Genomic DNA, 23,333 nt, shown 5'->3' on the forward strand with positions numbered 1-23,333 from the left:
ACAATGTCCCACTGTCTGGCTGCCTGCATAAAGTCAAGTGCTCGGGGCAGTTGTGGCGAAATGTCGCTCCTCTGTTTTCATTTAAACAGCTCCTTATATCCGTTAGCGCAGCTAGCTAGCACCAGATGCTAACAACAACAACAATGCACGTAAGGTCTCTCTCTCGCTCGCTTGGGCCACACATACACACACCCTCCCGGTCCTCCAGATGGCCAGTCGGTGCCTGCCGGTGAGCGTGGAAGTGTGGTCTGCCACAAGCGGGCGGCAGAAGCGGGGCTATTAGCATCAGCTTGTAGATGGTATTTTAAACTTGATGCGCTCTGAAACTACGGGGCGGCCAAGGAAATAAAATACACATGCGTTAATCGCGTTAAAATAATTAGTGGCGTACATTTTTTTTTATTATCGGTATCGGTCTTGAGAAGCAGGAAGTTATCGGTTTAAAAAAAAAACAATACCGTGCATCCCTACTTGAAATATGACATTAATAATTGTAATATACACACATCATATTGTGAGGTTGATTTCACATACAGTCTACATACTTGAGCATAGCCAATTTAAATTAACCTTAGCGATGCATACAGTGCCTACCTACACGATAAAATATCTCTAAGTTACAAGGATGTAACCTTATTTTATCAACAGTATTATCCCACTTAACGCTTAACACTTGTCTATTTCGTTACTTTTAACCTTTATATATACAGTCTATTTTAACTTGGAGGCTACGATTAGCATCGTTAGCACCGATGTAGCTACCACTAGCTTACATGCTAACCCAAGCCTTACCATTCATTACGTAGCTGATTAAAATCATTAACGAATTTCACTTACCGCATTCATGCACCGTCTGTTTTAACCGCAGAGCGAGTCACAATAGTCCGATATATAAGCATGAAGAACAAACAGCCACGGCCGGCTTCAAGTTGTGTTCCCTGGATGAACTGACCAGACAGAGTGCCTGTAGCTAGCTTCACGGAGCAGGTAGCAGAGAGACAATAAGCTAGCAGCAGCAGTCACTTGACAGAGCCGTCACTCAATGTGACCACGCCCTAATTTATGCACAAACTTTAAGACGTAATATAAATAAAAGGGTCGTGTTATAAAACAATTCACTCACAGATTCATAATCATGAAGGTGGAATCTAACTATATCGATAATAAAATGTATGGAGCCAGGGGTAGAAACATGTTTTTTTCTGCTGTAAAATTGGGCATTTTAACATGGGGGTCTATGGAAATTGCTTCTCTCTGCAGCCATCGCCTATCGGCCAATATATGATCTGCAGTGTGTGGCACTTCCGTATTGGTGTCCTGGCTCTACCCCACAGTTTGCCGCTTGAGCCTACCCCAGCCATACCCTGGCGCTACCACTGGTGGGATGTATGGGGCGGGCCATTCTGCACATGCGTTAAATGCGTTAAATATTTTAACGCAATTAATTCAAAATATTAATTACCGCCGTTAACGCGATAATTTTGACAACATTAATAATAATACATTATATTTATAGCCTATAGGCCTAGCGCTTTTCTACAACTCAAAGACGCTTGCACGCTTACACGTCCTGCAATACACATGCTGCAGCTGCCCAGCTACTCACTGTTTATAAAAGTAAATAAATAGTATTTTCATTTCAATAATGTACTTTCTATACCCTGCTTCATAAACAATACTGACATCCCTGTGCTCCTCCGAGTCTGTGAGGACAGCGCGAGGACAGACAGGGAGGCTGCTTTACTTCATAAAGAAAATGGCGGTCAATATTAACAACACAGGAGCTAAAACGCCTAATAACCTTCATTACGTGTTAGAGAAAGAACATAAGAAAGTTTGAAAATGATGAGGCTGTTAAACGGGCTGCGGATCCGCTGTGTGTAGAAAGAGAGAGAGAGAGAGACGCTGAGCTGCACCATGCATCGATCAGCTGATACGGAGCATAGAGAGAGAGAGCTGCAGTCCGCGGGGCTCGGCCTCGCCTCCTGTCCTTACAACTCTTATTAATCCCGGTACCGGACAATTGTTATTTGTTCTTACTCGGAACCGAGTTTTGCTTCCCAACCCTGCCACTGTGCTACACGTCGTTCTTATTATACATCCGTGGTCCCGCCCCGCCCCGCCCCCGTCTAACAGTACAGAAAGCGACGAGATGCATTTCCTTAGGAATCAACAAGCAGAACCGAAACTAACATTTCTAAATGAACAATGGCGGACACGGACAATTTGCGAATGACTTCTGCCTTTTGTAAACTGAATTTATCAATCATTTGTCAATAAATGAGGGCGAAAAACGTCACTTGTCCACCGGACAAGTCAATTGAAAGATCTACTTGTCCGATATCGTAAATAACACGTCCCGGACGGTGGGACGTGTGCTTTTTCGCACACTGATGTCATGTTTTCCTCTGGGTTATTATATGGTCCTTTTCCCTGTGTTTTTCCTCTTGTCATTAGTTTCCCTGGTGTGTCTAGTTATCTGATTGTGTTCACCTGTGGCCCTTGTGTTTCTCCTCCCCTGCCCGGCTGTTTCTCGTCTTGTGATTACCCCTCCCTGTATTTAGTCTCGTCTCCTCCTGTGTTCAGTGTTGGTGCTTCTTTTGTATGTGACCCAGTTCACAGAAGAGTGTTTTGTTTGTCCAAGTTTATTTAAAGTCCTTGAAATAAAGGTATCGTCAAGTGTAATCTGCGTTTGGGTCCTACCTGCTTCATTCTGCGTAACAGAAAGCACCAACCAAGAAATGGACCCAGCGGATTTTCATGAGTTTGAGTTGGATCTGTTGGATCTAGACTTTTCTCTACAATGTTATCATGCCGAGTGGAAAGGAACTTCTTCTAGAAAGGACAAAGAGGCTATTCTCGGGAAGGCACGAATGGAGGTGGCCGAAATGCCTTGGTTGAGGAGTTCGTTGCCGGAGTTGTTACAGCTTTTCACAAGTTGTCCTGAGGACTGGTCCGACGCTTCTAACCCTTTCCTCGGATCCGACTACGGTCCTGTTGGAGGTCCACGGAGTCTCCAAAGAGCCTCTAGGAGACGCAGGGCCAGGATTCCAGCCTGTGCTCCAACAGCCATGATCCCGGTGTGAGATTCCCGGCCTGCTAGCCCCAGGCATGCTAGCTCCCTGTCTCCCAATTCCCAACCTGGCACCATACGCCTCGGTGGGTTCCATCTGAAGTCAACCCATGCTTCTGCCCCAGTTCCTGCTCCTGTCCAGGAGTCGTATGCTGGAACTCGTCTGGCTTATGGAGGTCCACGGAGCCTTCAGGCGGCTGCTAAGAGAAGGAGTCGCAAGGCCAAGCTAGCAGCCCGAGCCCCAAGAGCCATGGCTCCAGCCCCAGTACAGGCCCCAGCAGCCATGGCTCCATGCTCTAGTATCGGCCCACACAGCCATGGTTTCGTGCCAGCCATGGTCCCGTGTTCCGGTTCCGTGCCCAGCAGCCATAGTTCCGGCTACGGAACCGGCCCACACAGCCATGGTTCCGGCCCCAGCAGCCATGGTTCTGGCTCCAGTACCGGCCCCAATACCCATGGTCCGACTCCAGTTTCGGCTCCAGGACTGGCTTACCGGCCAACGCCAGCTCCCCGAGTCCTGTCGGTGTACTGGCCAACGCCAGCTCCCCGAGTCCTGTCAGCATACCGGCCGACTCCAGTTCCTCGTCTCCAGTTGGCTGTTCAGCCGACGCCAGCTCCCCGAGTCCTGTCAGCATACCGGCCGACTCCAGCTCCTCGTCTCCAGTTGGCTGTTCAGCCGACGCCAGCTCCCCGAGTCCTGTCGGCGTACCGGCCGACTCCAGCACCTCGTCTCCTGTTGGCTCTCCAGCCGACTCCAGCCCCTCGTGTTCTGTTGGCGAACCAACCGTCTCAAGTCTCCTCTCCAGTTCCCTCTCAAGTCTCCTCTCGAGTCCCCTCTCGAGTCCCCTCTCAAGTCTCCTCTCAAGTCTCCTCTCAACTCTCCTCTCAAGTTCCTACCCGAGTCCCCTCTCAAGTCACCTCTCAAGTCTCCTCTCGAGTTCCCTCTCAAGTATCCTCTCAAGTCCTCTCTCAAGTCTCCTCTCAAGTTCCTACCCGTGTCCCCTCTCAATTCACCTCTCAAGTCTCCTCTCGAGTTCCCTCTCAAGTATCCTTTCGAGTTCCCTCTCGAGTCTCCTCTCGAGTCCCCTCTCAAGTCTCCGTTCAAGTTCCCTCTCGAGATCCCTCTCAAGTCACCTCTCAAGTCAACTCTCAAGTCACCTCTCGAGTTCCCTCTCAAGCCCTCTCTCTCTCTCGAGTCTCTTCTCAAGTCTCCTCTCGAGTCTCCGTTCTAGTTCCCTCTCGAGATCCCTCTCAAGTCACCTCTCAAGTCAACTCTCAAGTTTCCTCTCGAGTTCCCTCTCAAGCCCTCTCTCGAGTTCCCACTCAAGTCCCTACTCAACTGCCGTTGGAGGTTCCGCTGGGGTTCCTGCCAGCTCCATGTCCTGTCCCGTTGGAGGTCCCGCCGACTACTCTCCTGCTGGGGGTCCTGCCAACCCTGTGTCCTGTCCCGTTGGGGGTCCCGCCGACGACTCTTCTGCCGGGGGTCCTGCCAACCCTATGTCCTGTGCCGTTGGAGGTTCCGCTGGGGTTCCTGCCAGCTCCATGTCCTGTCCTGTTGGGGGTCCCGCCGACTACTCTCCTGCCGGGGGTCCTGCCAACCCCATGTCCTGTGCCGTTGGAGGTCCCGCAGACTACTCTTCTGCCGGGGGTCCTGCCAACTCCATGTCTTGTCACGTTGGAGGTCCCGCAGACTACTCTTCTGCCGGGGGTCCTGCCAACCCTATGTCCCGTGCCGTTGGAGGTTCCGCCGACTGCTCTCCTGCCGGGGGTCCTGCCGGCCCTGTGTCCTCTTCCGTGGGGGATCTTGCAGACACCGGCTCCTGCCCGGCCTCCGGAGCTGTCCGGTCTTCGCCCTCGAGCCCGGTCCCCTGAGTTCGCCCGCTGTGGTCTTCACCCCTCCTCGAACTCTGCCTTGCCCCCGGGCCGTCCGCCCGAGACCCCCTCCTCGAACTCTGCCTTGCCCCCGGGCCGTCCGCCCGAGTTCCCCACCTTGGTCTCTGCCTTGCCCCCGGGCCCTCCGCCCGAGACCCGTCCTCCAGACCGCCTCCACCCACCCTGCTGGACTTTGGTTTTTGGGACGTCTGGGATCCGTCCCTTGAGGGGGGGGTTATGTCACACTCCTCAAGTTCATGTCACGGTTGTAGTTTTGTAGGTTTGGGTGTATTTTCTGTTTTCCATGTCATGTTTTCCTCTGGGTTATTGTCTGGTCTTTTTCCCTGTGTTTTTCCTCTTGTCATTAGTTTCCCTGGTGTGTCTAGTTGTCTGATTGTGTTCACCTGTGGCCCTTGTGTTTCTCCTCCCCTGCCCGGCTGTTTCTCGTCTTGTGATTACCCCTCCCTGTATTTAGTCTTGTCTCCTCATGAGTTCAGTGTTGGCGCTTCTTTTGTATGCGACCCAGTTCACAGAAGAGTGTTTTGTTTGTCCAAGTTTATTTAAAGTCCTTGAAATAAAGGTATCGTCAAGTGTAATCTGCGTTTGGGTCCTACCTGCTTCATTCTGCGTAACAATTTTTTTTTATTATCAGAATTTACTATTTAGTAAATATTCGAATTTCAAGCACCAGTAAGTACTGCCCCATAATAAGAACATTTGATAAAATATCAGATCATGAAAAGAAAATCTTTCTAATAAATTAAACAAATATTAAAAGCAAACTATAAACATAAATACAAAAGTGTAAAACACAGCAAAACTATATTCATAAATGCAATTGTGGAAAATTGTAAACATGGATGGAGGCTAAAGTATACACAGCATAAAATAATATATTATAATATAACCTCAATCTTTCTTCTAGACATGTTAAAAGCTTGCTTGAATGGGTTAGGGGGAGCTTGTCCCTGCACAAGGGCCTGCCTAGCTGATCAGCGCAAGCAATCATCTTCTCTGTATTTGTTATGATGGTTTATGTCTGAAAGTTACAGCCAAAAGGTTCAAGGTTTTTAATTTTGTCAAACGAACATAGCTACAGTGTAGTTATGATGATGAAAATCTTAGGTCACTGGCTCCTCCAACAGTGCAACACAATAAAACAGATACACAGAAATATAGTGCAAGGAAATAGTAAATGGTAAGCGCTGTGCACCACTCTCTTTGTATAGGTTTTTTATTTTGTTCTCTCTTCTCTTTGAAATATATAAGGAATGTGTTGTTAAGATTGAGCAATATTTACTACATGTATTATTTATCATGTATTATTCTTAATACCATTACAAAATAAATATGTAATGTAATAATGTTGTATGTAGAGGAGGACCTCAAGCTAGCAAACTCAATTTCTTGCTTTAAATCTCTTAATATTAACTTTTATCTTATGGGCTTTTTCCTAACTGATGGTGTTTGTTATTGCTTTATAAATTCATGTATGTTTATATCTTCTCAAAATCAAGATGATTTGATTCAGATGATGGTGTTTATTATATTTCTCACTGCAGAGGGACGCCTAGATGATGCGATCTTTCTGTATGATCGCTGTTGGGTGCAATTATTTATCAACAAAAGATACGATAAGTCAAAGAAGTACTTTATTGATCCCAATTTGGGAAGTGTTTTGTTGCAGCAGCATAAAAAAGTCATGGCATTGTAAAAATAAAAATAATCATAAGAAATAAACAAGAAAGTACAAATGTTGCATTTACAAATGAACAATAACAAGATATAAACAATATAATAACAATACATTCTCAGCCAGAGGTTATTTGTTTGTTTTATCACAGAGGCTCGTGTTCCTGAGGAGACGGGCCACGCCGGCTGCCCATTCCCCCTAGCACCTGGTCAAGACTGCACAGGAAGGCTAAATTAAATGTCTGTGCTTGAGCGGCCTCCTCCCTTCTCAAGGTTGCATCCATCTCCCTCGTCCGGGCAGCAGCCGCTAAGCTCAGGTCAAAGTGCCGATCCATCTGGGCCAGGTGCCGTTCCTGTTGGGCCAGGTTCTGTTCATGGTGCCGTTCCTGCTGGGCCAGATCCTGTCCTCCTCGTTTCCTCTTGCCTGGGTGACAATAAGATGATTATAGCAATAACAATTAGCAATAAGAATGAAAAACACAGGACAGTACAGGTCACACAAGGATATAAGAATAAAATGTATAAACAGAACAACAGTAAGGATGAACTAAAGGAAGTTCTGGCCCTAGATGTTTACAATGATTGTGAAAGTGAATTACATTATGTCCAGCCTGTTGATAATGAATATAAATATATGTATATGATAGGATGTCACACACAACTGTACTAGCTGCTTACTAGCTAGTTACTTTACTTGTAACAGAGCATTTCCACACAGTGGTATAGCTTATTTTACTTACTGACGATGGATGATCTAAAGTTTAAAAAAAGTCACAATTCCAGTCATTTTGCCATGCCTATTTCTTACCTAGAACCACACGCTGCGGTGTCGCGCTGGCACTCAACGTTGGGGTCTGTGGTCGAGTTGGGGTCTGTTCTTCTGTTGGTGGTCGAGTTGGTTGAGTTGGGGTCTGTTCTTCAGTTGATATTGAGGAGGGAACACTACCATCCCCCGTTGTTCGGGACTGTTCCTCCTCGTTAGTCCCAATGTAATCATCTAGAACAGCAACATGATTTGTTAATTCCACAAACTACTGCAGCACAATACTAAATAGCAACAACAACTATAGAAAAGAAAATCTGTTAGCAAACAATAGCTCTAGCTAATGCTATCTGCCTTAGCTAGCTATGTAGCTCTTCGGGGCTCCATAAAAGCATGGGTGAGCTTTAGAACAGATAGGGACACAACGCTTTCAAGCAAATAACAGAGCGTTAGCAAAAACTTACCATGCAGGGACTCAAGTAACGCAGTTGCAGAGTCCAGGCCTCCCTCCCTCCCTCCCTCCCAATGTTAGCCGGTCTATGGCCATAAATAGCTTCCAGTTTTTCCTACCCGCACCACTCGTGCAGTTGTTATCCTTGACTAGGCGATATTCACTCTTTAACTTTTTAACTTTTTCCCTACACTGCAGAAAAGTCCTCGAAAATCCGTGTTCGGACAACAGTGCAGAGACCTCCTGAAACACTTTTAAATTGCGAGTTGTTCCGTCGAGCTCCCGCTGGATTTTGTCGTCCGCTATCAGATGGAGAAACGTTGTCACTTCTTCGACTGACAACGGCGTGCTTTTTCTTGCTGTTTATAAAAATGCTGCAAGCTTCGCTAGATATATGCGACGCTAGGGATTATCTCGCGCACAACGATTGTGACGATTCTCTCTGACCAATCAGCAGTCGAGAGTGTTGACGTCACTAGTTTAGCATACTCAGCTCTGTTTGTCGGCCCGGAAAGAACCTCCATTTGATGGGGCCAGAAAATCTGGAAATAATACCGGCTAGCCGGTACTACGCTAAGTGGAAACGCAACCAAAAACGGGCCTCGCACGGCTCGGCACGCTTAAAGCGAGCTCCGCGCTGTAGTGGAAATGCGCCATTAGTTAACTATCTAAACACTCAGAGAGTCCTTTACCTCACCTGAGCTGTAGTTATCCCGAGCTTGAATGACACACAGAGACCAATCAAGGGCTTTCATTTCATTTCAAACCTTTATTTATACAGATAAAATCCCATTGAGATCATTGATCTCTTTTCCAAGGGAGACCTGTTCCAAGTAGTTCCACATGAAACATAAAAGCATAAACAGAACAACAAAAGGACATCATACAGCATCATTTACAAAATTATCCACATAAACAGGTACCAATAGCTTCTGATTGACTAGCATCCAACCGAGCTTTAAAAACATTTAGTGGCACCAGATTGTTCAGTTTCCATTTAATTTGCAGACTATTCCAAGACAGAGGAGCTGCGCATCTAAAAGCTGTCTTCCCTAAGACAGTCCTAGCAGTTGGCACATTTAATAAAACCACAGCATTCGATCTCAGGCAGTAGCCACTTACAATTCTCCGTGAGATCAGGGAGCAGATATAAGATGGAAGTTTCCCTAGCATGGCTTTGTATATAAAGATGTACCAGTGACTGAGCCTCCGTACAGTTAGTGAAAGCAAACCAGCCCTTGCATACAGGGTACAGTGATGGGTTAATGCTTTACAGTTTGTCACAAATCTCAGTGCACTGTGATACGCAGCATCTAACTTGACCAGGCAATTGGCAGGTGCATTCATATAGACCAGATCCCCATAGTACAGCACAGGTAAAAAGGTCACAGTGACTAGCCTTTTCCTGGCCTCAAGCGAGAAACAGGACTTGTTTCTGAAAAAGAACCCTAGCCTAACCCTCAGTTTTTTTAGCAGGTTATTGACATGAAGTTTAAAAGAGAGACAATCATCAAGCCAGATACCAAGGTATTTGTAACAGGGAACAACTTCAAGTTTTGTTCCTTGCGTAGTTACAATATCTAAAACAGGCTCTGGTGTCTTTTTTGCTTTTGAAAAGAGCATTACCTTGGTTTTATCCACATTTAAAAGAAGCTTTAATTCAGAGAACTGAGTCTGAATAATGTTAAAAACAGCCTGTAATTTAACAACAGCCTCCTTAATGGTGGGACCTGCACAATACATCACAGTATCATCCGCATAAAAATGTAACGTAGCTTCATCCACATTATATGCTGTTAATATATATGGAGAATAAAAGTGGTCCTAAAACAGAACCTTGTGGTACACCATTAGAAATGTTTAACCACTCAGAAGACAGTCCATCAAAATGAACACATTGGGACCTTTCAGAGAGGTAGTTCACAAACCACCCCACTGCAAGGCTGGATATGCCAATACTGAGTAGCCTCTGCTTTAAAATGAGATGATCAACGGTGTCAAACGCTTTGTAAAGGTCAATAAACAGAGCTGCACAACTCTGCTTATTATCTAAAACACTAGTAATGTCATTCACCACTTTCATTGTGGCAGTGATGGTGCTGTGTTTCTTTCTGAATCCTGACTGATGTTTAGACAGGATGTCATTTGTACATAAAAACTCCTTTACCTGTTCACTCACTAGGCGTTCAAGAACCTTAGCCAGAACTGACAATTTAGAGATTGGCCTATAGTTATTTAAAATAGTTGCCTTTGATTTATGATCTGTATGACAGTGGCCTTGTCGGCAGGTCACATCATGTAGACAGCCAGTCAACCTGTGCGAGGCAGGCCACTTAACAGGCCAGGCCATCGGGAAACCCCCCGGTCCTCCCGGTGGCCAGTCCGGGCCTGGGTACAGGAGGCATAGAGTGAGGGATCATTGTCCACAAGTTATTCAATCTCAGATGGCATCGTGGTCGCAGACGGATAAAAAATAAATAAAAATAATAATAATAATAATAATACTAAATGGGTCGCGAAATATACTTTGGCGGCTGTTAATATACCTGGGCGGCCCACCCAAGTAAAGTCTATGTGTGGGAAACCCTGATATACGTTTCTAGGAGGCAGACCACAAAGATGCTCTTGTAGCTGCGTGTTTTATATTGTTGCTACCCATTTACCACTTAACTGACTAAAGGGCTCTCGAATCCTGATGGAAAAAAATAAGAAACATTCAAAAGCAATGCTTTGAGCTAGAAGATAAAAGCAATTCTAGTGCAATATAATTTTAGGAGAAACCAGAACTTAATGTCGTTTTGAGTACTATTTGATACTATCGACCATGATATCCTATTGCAAAGACTAGAGCACTTAGTTGGCATACAGGGAACTGCTTTAGGCTGGTTTAGGTCCTATCTATCTGAACGCTCTCAGTTTGTACGTGTTAACGATGAATCTTCCACGCAAACCAAAGTTAGCCATGGAGTGCCACAGGGCTCAGTGCTCGGACCTATTTTGTTCACATTATATATGCTTCCGTTAGGCAATATTATAAGGAATCATTCTGTAAACTTTCATTGTTATGCGGATGATACTCAACTATATTTATCAATCAAGCCTGATGAAATTAATCATCTAAATAAAATTCAAGACTGCCTTAAGGACTTAAAAACGTGGATGACCTTAAACTTTTTGATGTTAAACACGACCAAAACTGAAGTTATTGTACTTGGCCCGAAGAATCTACGAAACAAATTATCTAAAGACATACTAACTATGGATGGCATTAATTTGGCCTCCAGTGAGACTGTAAGGAATCTTGGTGTTATATTTGATCAGGATTTATCCTTTAACGCCCACATAAAATCAATTTCAAGGACCGCCTACTTCCATCTACGTAACATTGCAAAAATCAGGCATATCTTGCCTCAAAACGATGCAGAGAAACTAGTCCATGCATTTGTTACTTCTAGGCTGGATTATTGTAACTCTTTATTATCAGGGAGTACCAAGAAGTCAATCAAGTCGCTTCAGCTGATTCAAAATGCTGCGGCTCGTGTACTAACCAGAGTTAGGAAAAGGGACCACATTACTCCTGTTCTGGCTGCCTTACACTGGCTCCCTATAGAACACAGGATAGAATTTAAAATTCTTCTTCTCGCCTACAAAGCCCTTAATGGGCAGGCGCCATCTTACCTTAAAGAACTCATTATACCCTACTGTCCTACTAGAGCGTTGCGTTCCAAGAATGCAGGGTTGTTGGTTGTTCCTAGAATCTCTAAAAGTACAATGGGAGCCAGAGCCTTTTCTTATCAAGCTCCACATTTGTGGAATCAGCTTCCAGTTTGTGTTCGGGCGGCAGACACCCTATCCGTTTTTAAGAGTGCGCTTAAGACCTTCCTTTTTGATAAAGCTTATAGTTAGGGCTGATTAGATTCAGCCCCTAGTTTTGCTGATATAGGCTTAGTGTGTCGGGGGACATCTTACTTCTTCCTTCTCTCTGTCTATACCCGTGTACACTCATGTTCTGATTAACCCAGCTTCCCCAAATGTCTTTCTTTTTGGTGTCTATATACGCTGGGATCCGGAGTCATGGATGATCCTGCGGTCCTGTGTCCTGGATCGTGAGCGCTGGATCGCGAGTCGTGGCTGTGGTCCTGGATCATAGGTCCTGGATGGATATCCTCGTGGATTCATCTTCCTATTATACACACATGCATTTCCAAACATTTGGACTACCTATGTTGCAAATGTATTATCTTTTCAATTTACACACGGCATCTATTGCACGTCTGTCCGTCCTGGGAGAGGGATCCCTCCTCTGTTGCTCTCCCTGAGGTTTCTCCCATTTTTCCCTTTAAACTGGGTTTTCTTTGGAAGTTTTTCCTTGTACGATGTGAGGGTCTAAGGACAGAGGGTGTCGTATTGTCATACTGATATTCTGTACACACTGTGAAGACCACTGAGACAAATGTAACATTTGTGATATTGGGCTATATAAATAAACATTGATTGATTGATTGATTGAGTCTGGTACAGGCAAAACAGGATAAAGAATATATAAAAAAGCAATTCTAACATATACAAGTTTCTGAATCAATAACCATTGATAAAATAACTGGAACATTTTTAACGGATCTCATTAATGATACGAAATATACAGAAATAAAATAGTTTATCGAGTTTAAACTGTTCAGTTTTTTGAGTAAAGCAGTTAGAGGGAGTTTAATACAGAGTTTTAGCTTGTGGCCAATAACCTTAGTCAGATATTACGCTTTATGAATTGCAGGATATGAGACGAATGAAGAATCACACTTGTGGGACTGCTGAACTTGTCATATGGCTGGAAAGAAAACTCCAATAGGATAGCGATATTTCTTTGTTTCTTTTGGAGGACTAAATAGAGAATTGTCTGTCAATACGTTAGCCGTAACAACTCATTATGCTAAACGATAATTGCTGTGAGTTTTTATAAGAGACTCTCTACTCCTTATAGAGGAGGGAGATTTATTAATGCAGTTTCAACAACTAAAATCAATTTGCATCTTTTCAGCATTTGGACCTTGCCTACATAATTTGACCAATTATGGGAAACCTTCCCATCACAGCTTTGATTCACTTTTCAGCATGCAGAACTTTGTTTTGTTCAGCTGCAGTACTAAATTACCGCTTAAAGGAATGGTCCACTCATTAGATAATTAATCAAAACTTCAGTATTTAGTGAAACATTATGTTTAAACCATACCCTGAAGAAATCAGCGATATTCCCCAGTAAATAATGATTTTATAGCTCTTTTTTATCAAAACCTTTATATTTCGTCTGGCCGCCGCCATTTTTGCCATTTTCAGTAGTCACGTGATGGTCGTGACGTCATCCATGCGTTCACTTTGTCAACACACGGAAACATGGCTGAATATTTGAGTTCGGACTCGTCAGCAGAGGAAGAAGTTTTGATGTTTTATCAGTATGACAATACGACACCCTCTGTCCGTAGACCCCCACATCGTACAAGGAAAAACTTCCGAAGAAAACCCCCAGTTTAAAGGGAACATGGGAGAAACCTCACGGACAGCAACAGAGGAGGGATCCCTCTCCCAGGACGGACAGACGTGCAATAGATGCCGTGTGTAAATTGAAGAGATAATACATTTGCAACATAGGTAGTCCAGATGTTTAGAAATGCATGTGTGTATAATAGGAAGATGATATAAGATACTATATGTATTCATGTAGTACCACCCTTGCTAGCGATTCCCTCTCTAGTTTAGCATACTCAGCTTCGTTGTCCCTGGCCATAGAATCACGATTTTATGGGGCCGGAAAAAACTGGGGGAAAATACACACTAGTCGGTACTACGCTATATGGAAAGGCCACCAAAAACTGTCCTGGCCTGGACGCTAAAGGACGTTAAAACGGGACTAACCGCTGCAATGGAAATGCGCTATAACATACCTTATTCTTACTCCGAGCACTACTTCTGCTCCTCCGTCGCTTCACACGTGCAGAGGGCGATTTCTCAACTGGCCGAACTGGTGTCCTGGTCGGTGATGACATCAGAAGGACCGATGGTACTGCATCTCCATTAAGTAATGGTTGTTCCATAAATCCCATGTTATGTTTTATCATACTCTCAGAGTAGTCGTCCGGAAATTTGAAATGTTCGCTGCATACATGAGCCTGTGAATCTTTCGGTTCGGGCCAGCCACATTTCGCTAGCCACCGCCTCTGAATGTACTTCTTACGCTTACCTTTTGGCAACAGATGGAACTAAGCATTACGTGGATTGTTCCTATCAGAATTGTGGCAATATTTCGCGATACAGTGAGGCATATTTGAAGAGAGAAACTACAGTAAATAACATGGGAGCATTGGCAGCACAGTGAATGCTGCAGGCTTGATGTTTTGTGTCTGAAATTCCACAGTGTTTAGTTTTTATTGAGTCGGATTGATGGCTCCCGTGGAGCTCGATAAGTCCAACATGGCTTTGCTTGAGGAGTGCAGGAAGCAACAGAAGAGGCATCCAACAGACTTTTAATTATGTCAATACCCCTGCCTTTGTACTTTGGCAGGCACTTTCTCTCTTCTTCTTTTTTCAGTCTCTCTTTTCAAACTCTCAAATGCTTGTAAACATGAACATTTCTATTAGGTATTCATACTTTCAGTCCGTTTATGTTGGTCATGAGAAATGTGACACTGATTCAATTAAAACATGACCTTTAAGAGGCCACATCACTCTGAAAGTTCACAAAATGTGTCAATGTAGACAATGGTATTAAATTGTAAACAAAAGTTTATTAAAGAAAATCAATGCATGTTTTTTTTGCCATTACAATTACGAGAACAATACAAATCTGTTAAAAAACACGGTCACCTTGATTTTATAATGAGCCCCCAGCGTTCGGGTAAAACTAATTAAATATAATCAAGGTTAAACATTTGCTTTTCAAAATATTAGAGGGATCAGAGAGGCAGTTAAAACAGGCGGAGAGAGGGTAAATAAACTGATTTATCATGATTTCATAAACCTAGAGAAGGGGAGCATGAATGCCTCTCACGTATATCCATGTGCTCTGTCCCTGCTCTGTTGGCTCTGCAGCACACCCAATATGCTGTTCACCATACTGTATAATGAGCTTGTGGTCAGAAAAGTTTCTTGGATCAGTGAGGTGGAGATCAGAGGAGAGAGGGTTGTTGTGAGCTGTGGGTTTGGCTGTATATAATATAAAGAATGTGTCTGGAATAATGATTGTGCAGTTGAAGATCTTAAGGTATTGTGAAGTGACACTGTTTTAGAAAACAGGACTTTATAGAAATGATTTACTAAGTCAGATTTTTTTCATCAATGAAGTCAAGTGAGAAGGCACACATTATAGTGTGTACAATGTAAAAGGTTCATTTTTAAAGGTTCTGGTAGGTGGATTTAGGTTTGATCCAGATGGACCTTCCTATGCGAGCATGTGTACTTCTGCCTGCTCACATTCTGCTCACAGTTGTTTTCTGATCCGACACCTTTGAGGCTGAGGGTTAGTTAGCAAAGACACTTTTCAGCACAATTCAGCACTCACATGAACCTGATACAATTTTGTTATAAAATAGAGGTGTTTCAATAAAGTTCCTGGGACTTTAGGACAATTGGCGCCCATGGCGTCTTTTGACCGCGCAGCCTGTGAGCCAGACCCACCAGACCAAACTACCTCTCAGGTTGAGTGCTAATCTAATCTAAACTCTTACTTATATGTGCTGGGTCCAGGCTCAAGGGCGTATGGCACTCTCAAATCTTTCCAGGACATGCCGTGGCCCTGCCTGCCTGTAGCTTTGCCGATATCCGTGTTGATAGGTAATAGATTAAGAGCGGTGAATCAGCTTAGAAACAGGAAGTGCTCAAATGTTTGTGTGAGTTTATCAAATTTAGCAGTGATTCCATGTCAGCCACAGCTTGTCACAATAAATCTTACTGATAGTGTATCTAACAAACTTAAACTAGCTTTATTAAATGTCAGGTCTTTGGCAGGAAAAACATTTTTAATCAATGATTTTATCACTGAGAACAATCTTGATTTTATGTTTTTAACGGAAACTTGGATTGAACAAAATAATAGTGCAGCTGTTCTTATCGAATCAACCCCTCTCAACTTTAGTTTTATGAGTCAGGAAATAATGCATAAGAGAGCAGGTGTAGTTGCTATTCTGTTCAATGATTCCCTTCAATGCAGGAAGACATCTTATGGGAACTTTGCTTCTTTTGAATATGTGGCCCTTCAGCTGAAATGCTCCTCTTGAGCTCTGTTCCTAAATATCTATAGACCACCCAAATACTGTGCAAGCTTTGATGATGACTTTACTGAACTGCTGTCTATAGTGTGTATTGACTTTGACCGTCTAGTCATTGTTGGTGATTTTAACATCCATGTTGACAACCCCCAGGACAGAGGGGCTAAAGAACTGTTTTGTGTTCTTGATAACTATGGACTTACTCAGCATGTGACGGAGCCCACGCACAATAAGGGGCACACTCTGGACTTAATTATCTCAAAGGGTCTGAATATCTCTGAGGTTGTGGTGACTGATGTTGCACTCTCTGATCATTCCTGTGTTTTCTTTGAGAGCTCTATTTCTGTTCACAAAAATGTTCAAAAAGAGGTAACCACAAAGCGATATTTAACTGAAAATACTAGGGAAATGTTTACTCAGAATTTTTCTTCCACACTTGCCCCTGCTAACATCTCATTAAATGAGCTAGTAGATCATTTTAATTCAAAAATTAAAAATGTTATAGATGCCATTGCTCCAACTAAGGTAAAGGAAGTGACTGGCAAGAAAATATCTCCGAGAAAGGCCATGACCGTGAGAGCAGAAAAAATAGTATCGAAAACTGAACGTAGGTGGCGAAAAACAAATCTCCAGGTTCACTTTGAAATCTATAAAGAGAGACTTGGCCTTTATAATTTGGAATTGAAAAATGCACGACAGTCTTTCTTCTCTGACATCATTACCAAAAACAATGCACGTGCCTTGTTTGCTACCGTCGACAGACTAACTAACCCCCCAGTGTCAGTAGCCTCTGAATTTCTATCCACCAGGGCGTGCAATGATTTTGCCTCCTACTTCACTGACAAAATTCAGAAAATCAGACAAGCAGTCAGTGCCTCTGCATCAGGTACAGCAAATGTGTTGTCCCTATGTCCACCTAATATCAATTCAAACACCATGACACAATTCCATCAGATTAATGATAAAAACCTAGAGGACATTATTCAACTTCTGAAATCCTCATCCTGCTGCCTTGATATTATTCCAACAGGATTTTTCTCGTTGCATGGCCTCAGATCTACTTCATATAGTAAACAAATCTCTTCACTCAGGTATTTATCCACAGGCCCTGAAAACTGCAGTCATTAAACCGCTCTTAAAAAAGAATAATCTAGATGCTTCAGTCATGAACAATTACAGGCCCATATCAAACCTGCCATTTCTAGGTAAAATCATTGAAAAAGTTGTTTTTCAACAGTTGAGTAATTTCTTGTATTTAAACAACTGTTTCGATGTGTTCCATTCAGGCTTTCGTCCAAACCACAGCACTGAGACTGCTCTTGTAAAAGTCTTCAATGACATCCACTTAAACACAGACAGTGGCAGAACTTCAGTGTTGGTATTATTAGATCTCAGTGCTGCGTTTGACACTGTTGACCACAACATATTACTAGACCGACTGGAAAACTGGGTGGGACTTTCGGAAACAGTTCTAAATTGGTTTGAATATTAAAGGACAGAAACAACTTTGTTTCTATAGGTAAATACACATCTGAGTTGACAAATATGACATGTGGGGTACCTCAAGGCTCCATCTTGGGGCCTCTTCTCTTTAACATCTACATAATACCACTGACTCAGATAATGAAAAACAACAAAATAAGTTACCATAGCTATGCAGATGACACACAAATGTGCATAACCATTTCACCAGGAGACTATGCTCCAATTCAAACACTGATTAAGTGCATTGAACAAATCAATGACTGGATGTGTCAGAACCTTCTCCAAATAAACAAAGATAAAACTGAGGTAATGGTTTTTGGAGCCAAGGCAGAACGTATAAAAGTTAGCGCTGAGCTTCAGTCTGCAATGTTCAAAACAACAGATAAAGCCAGAAATCTAGGTGTCATGGACTCTGACTTGAGTTTCAACAGTCACATTAAAACAGTTACTAAATCAGCCTACTATCACCTAAAGAACATATCTAGGATTAAAAGACTAATGTCACAGCAGGATTTGGAAAAACGTGTCCATGCTTTTATCTTCAGTAGACTCGACTACTGCAATGGTGTCTTTACAGGTCTCACTAAAAAATCTATTAGAAAGCTGCAGCTAATTCAGAACGCTGCTGCTCGAGTCCTCACTAACACTAAGAAGATGGATCACATCACTCCTGTTCTGAAGTCTTTACACTGGCTTCCTGTGTGTCAAAGAATAGATTTCAAAAATACTGCTGCTGGTTTATAAAGCTTTGAATGGTTTAGGCCCAAAATACATTTCTGATCTACTGCTAAATTATGAACCATCCAGATCTCTCAAGTCTTCAGGGACTGGTCAGCTTTCTGTCCCCAGAGTCAGAACTAAACATGGAAAAGCAGCGTTTAGTTATTGTGCTCCAAATATCTGGAACAAACTCCCAGAAAACTGCAGGTCCGTTGCAACTCTGACTACTTTTAAATCCAGACTAAAGACTTTTCTTTTTGCCGCTGCTTTTATTTGAACTATTCACATCGTAAACTGCACTGTAACTTTTATCCATGTATTTTTTCTTTTAATGTTTATTTTATTATCTTTTCTTTTTAATGACTGATTTTAAATGCCATTTTCTTAATGTCTTTCGTTTTTTGTAAAGCACTTTGAATTGCCTTGTGTTGAAAGGTGCTATATAAATAAACTTGCCTTGCCTTGCCTTGCCTTGCCTTGCCTTGCCTTGCCTTGCCTTGCCTTGCCTTGCCTTGCCTTGCCTTGCCTTGCCTTGCCTTGCCTTGCCTTGCCTTGCCTTGCCTTGCCTTGCCTTGCCTTGCCTTGCCTTGCCTTGCCTTGCCTTGCCTTGCCTTGCCTTGCCTTGCCTTGCCTTGCCTTGCCTTGCCTAATCCAGGACTTTAGGATTTTCCACTACCAAGCACTACCTGGTTTATGTCGGATTCCAAGTAAAACAGACTCAGCCAGTGAATTGTTTGTTCACATCAATAATGCTTGGTGGACAACCTGATGTTCCTTTTTTCAATGTTAAAGATGTTGGCCATATTATCTGCCCAGAGAATACATCATTGACTTTGTTTGTTTACATGTTTCTTGTTGAAAATTAAAAACACGAACTTCAGAAATGCACCACTACAGTACCACCCTTTCACTTGTAACGCTTTCATCCAGATTCACCACACAGCAGTTTACAGGCCAACTGTCCCAATACTTTTTTTGGATTAACCAAGAAAAACAAATCAATCCACAACAATTCAACAAGCAGCTCCATCAGACCCGCAGGATTGAATAAAATGAGAGTACAGAGAGACATTCAACCAGTTGAATGCATAAGATCCTCTTAGGATTTCACCTGAGGATACAAAATTATCCAAATTACTTAAATAACATACACTAAAACGGCGGCTAGTTAAAAATGTTTCTTCTCTGTACTCTACGGAGCCCTGGAGGGTTCATTGAGAGAAAAATAAATAAAACGTGGCCACGTTTTAGTAACTCGTGCGCACGCGTTAGTAACTCGTGCGCACGAGTTACTAAAGCGTGCGCACGAGTTAATAAAGCATGGCCTCATTTTATTTAAATTGAGGGATTCCTGTCCGCGACTCACAGAATCTGCTGCTGCCCACAGCTGTTTTATAGAAGGAAAACATCCTTCACTTTATGAAATCTCTGTGGCACCAGTGGCCTGTACTACAAAGCAGGATTAGCTATTTACACTATTCATTCATGAAGTATGACGCTGCGCTGTCAGCACGCGTCTCCATGTTTGTGATTGGTCAAATGTTGGTAACCCCGTCCCTTTCACGTGAACACACTCTCAACCAGACAGAGAAACCCTGGTTGATTTGCTGAGTTAATAACCAGCTTCGTAGGACCGCTTAGCGACATCGCGTTTGTTAGGGTTAGTTAAACCGGGTAAATCAAACATATCCAGGGTCTGTTGAACTGGCTTCGTCGTACAGGGCACTGGAGGCAGTAACGTGTAATTCAGCAGAATCTGACTGTTTACTTCACTGCGTTGCCCTTCATTAGAACCGCTGGATAGAGATCGAGGCTGCTACGTTTAACCACACACACCTCTACACACATCGAACTACCAGAGTATTCCCCCTCGTTTTATGAAGGATATGTCCTGTCACCGGGGCGCATGCTGCAGGGCCGGCCCTAACCAATTTGCCGCCCTAGGCAAGATTTTAGCTGCCCCCCCCCCCCACTCACTATGATTCGCACGTGCATGGTTGTGGCATGACCACAAAAACAAAGATATTGACACAAGATGTGTGCAACTGTATTTAGTTTCCTATCCATTTGAACATGATTTAAGTGGTGGGGGGCTCCTCTAGCGGGGTCCGGGGTAGGGCTGTCCCGAATACCATTTTTCGGGCTCCGGATATTCGGTAGTAATCAGCAGCGAATATTCGGTGCGGAAACATTTTTTTTTACAAAAACATTTCATAACACGCTCTGAGACACCTGACAACATGCTGTTAAGCAGAAGTGCAGAAAGAGCATACTATTACGATTTATATTTATTTATTGTCTCAGTACTCACATTCATTAAAACTAAATGTGTGGGGGCCTGGGGACCAAATCTGGTTCCAAATTACGTTTTACAACCTGAAGATACAAAACACATATTCATGTTATAACAACAATGCTTTTAATAACATAGCCGTAACAGTAGGCCTAACAGTGTAATACTTGTTACCGATACAGTAAACAGTATTTAAATAAATGAAGAACGAAAAATAAATGAACAAACTGTATGCCAATAATTGCCTTAGTCCCAGATGTTCCCACATTGCTCCTATTATTTTCACTATTCGGATCAAATTTAAAAACTAATATAAAAAAACAATTCGGTTGCTTGCTTGCTTGCAACTATTTTCCAAGCAAAGTAAGTGCACGATTTTATCATGTGTAACGTTACTGTTTAAACGGCGGATAAAGCAGCTTTATCATGGCAACTTGACAACAGCTAAGCTAAGCTAAGCTAGGCTAGTACTTACAGCATCCGGTGACTTTTCAGAGTTGTTGTGCCACCGTGGTAGGCCAGTTTCTTGTCGCATATTTGGCACACTGCCTTCTTCTTACCATCGTCCAATTTAAAATGGTCCCACACAGCTGAAGTCTTCGGCATTTTGTGTTCAGGTGTGTGAAACGAGGTGAAGCGAGGTGAAGCGTGCCGTTTGCGTTCGTGACTGTGAGTGAACGCGATGTCAGGAGCACAGGCTGAGATTGTATATATTTCCGCATTTTAACAGTGCAATTCAAAAGTATAAATATAGTATAAGAATATGGAAATTCGCCTTTATTGATAGCATACATTTAGGAAAAAATTTGAATTGAAAATAAATAAAAAAACGAATATCCGAATAATGAAATTAAAACCCGAATAGTTGACCAACGAACGAATATTCGAATAGTCGAATATTCGGGTACAGCCCTAGTCCGGGGGCATGCTCCCCCGGGAAGACCTTTTTTTTTAATATTGAAGTTAAAAGCATCAATCTGGTGCACTTTGAGAGCAACATTAGGAGATCTATGGATACATCTCTCAACATCCATATGAAACAGAACTGTAAGCAGATTTTCTTTTTCTTTATGGATATTTTACAAATCACTCCCCTTTCAAACTGTATTCTAGTTTATTAATAACAACTTTTTTGTACTGTCAGTATTTTATACCTGTTTTTCACCTGTTCTCTTATTTTTTTATAACTATAATGATCATATAGAGGTGTGCCTTTACCTCACTGAGCTGAGGTTATCAGAGCCTCTCAGTCTTTCAGGAGAGAGCTCTCTAAAGCTCTCCCCCTCGCGGCCGCTTACACAGTAAATTCCAATTGTTAATAAAAGCACACAGAAGCTGTGTACGTTTTTTGGGAGTTTGATTTATTTTAAATGAATACAAATACAAAATTAAAACCTATAATTGCACACTAAAACCATTATTTCAAAAAAAGAACAATTTCACATAAACCTTTGGTTTTTACTGGGACTGGGGCAGTTCAACTTGATTTGGGGGGGGGGGTGCCATAGTTTATGGGTGATGTACGCAATATAGGCGTAGTTATGTTAGTATAAGATATAATAAGATGTACTTTGTTGATCCAAAATCGGGAAATTGTGTTGTTATGAAATAAAAAAAAGAATATTTTTTTTATTTCTAACTTTTTTTTTTTTTCAATTTTCGGCGCCCCCTATGGGTTGATGCGCCCTTAGCATTCGCCTATACTGCCTATGCCGAGGGCCGGCGCTGTGTGTGTGTGTATGTGTGTGTGTGTGTGTGTGTGTGTGTGTGTGTGTGTGTGTGTGTGTGTGTGTGTGTGTGTGTGTGTGTGTGTGTGTGTGTGTGCTCAGCTCCGCTCTGTGTGTGGGTGTTCGGTGTGTTTGTGTGTGTCCGACACCCCCGGCATTTGTTTTCAAATTACCACGAACAGTAATTTACACAAATCTGGTTCTCCATAGTTATATGTGTATTCCCAAGTGAAAGAAATTCGTTTAATCTTAATCTCAATGTGCTATAGTCCTGCCGGAGTGCACCGGAACGAACGATACTATCATAAACAAATGCCCACACACACACAAAACGAGGCCACGCTTTAGTAACTCGTGCGCACGCTTTAGTAACTCGTGCGCACGAGTTACTAAAGCGTGCGCACGTTTTATTTATTTTTCTCTCTGTGAACCCTCCAGGGCTCCGTAGTACTCCAAGGCAAGGCAAGTTTATTTATATAGCACTTTTCAACACAAGGCAATTCAAAGTGCTTTACAAAAAATGAAAGACATTAAGAAAATGGCATTTAAAATCTAATAAAATAAACATTAAAAGAAAAAATACATGGATAAAAGTTACAGTGCAGTCTAAGATATGAATAGTTCAATTAAACATTAAAAGAAAAAGTACAAGGATAAAAGTTACAGTGCAGTCTAAGATATGAATAGTTCAATTAAAAGCAGCGACAAAATGAAAAGTCTTCAGCCTGGATTTAAAAGTAGTCAGAGTTGCAGCGGACCTGCAGGTTTCTGGGAGTTTGTTCCAGATTTTTGGAGCATAATAACTGAACGCTGCTTTACCATGTTTAGTTCTGACTCTGGGGACAGAAAGCTGACCAGTCCCTGAAGACCTGAGAGATCTGGATGGGTCATAATTTAGCAGGAGGTCAGAAATGTATTTTGGGCCTAAACCATTCAGTGCTTTATAAACCAGCAGCAGTATTTTGAAATCTATTCTTTGACACACAGGAAGCCAGTGGTAAG

Source organism: Pseudochaenichthys georgianus, chromosome 1 (genome assembly GCF_902827115.2).
Source record: "Pseudochaenichthys georgianus chromosome 1, fPseGeo1.2, whole genome shotgun sequence".
Taxonomy (NCBI): Eukaryota; Metazoa; Chordata; class Actinopteri; order Perciformes; family Channichthyidae; genus Pseudochaenichthys; species Pseudochaenichthys georgianus.